This window comes from Toxorhynchites rutilus, chromosome 1 (genome assembly GCF_029784135.1).
Source record: "Toxorhynchites rutilus septentrionalis strain SRP chromosome 1, ASM2978413v1, whole genome shotgun sequence".
NCBI classification, from domain to species: domain Eukaryota; kingdom Metazoa; phylum Arthropoda; class Insecta; order Diptera; family Culicidae; genus Toxorhynchites; species Toxorhynchites rutilus.
Window position 1 is genome coordinate 181,658,092 of NC_073744.1, and position 352 is coordinate 181,658,443.

Here is a 352-nt window from a genome sequence, read left to right on the forward strand (position 1 = left end):
TGATTCGAACGAAAATAAAAATAAGGGCTCATATTTTGGGTCTGAGGAACCTGTTCAAATCAACTTGATGAACTAGAGAAATTTCACATAAGTGTAAGATACCAGATACCAGAATATTGCAAATAAAATAATCGAAAAATGTTTTGTTTGATTTTCTAAAATGTAACAGGTATATTCTCATGTTCTGTCAATAACATTGGTTGTTTGGCGATAAGTGTTTATTGTAGTTCCTTTACTCCTGGATGATGATTCCAATATTTTCCCCATGTAACTTTTTTTAGTAATCGAGGAAGTGACATCAAATGTGTTGGAAAGAATTACAATATATCAACCTGCCGTATATATGTTGTAT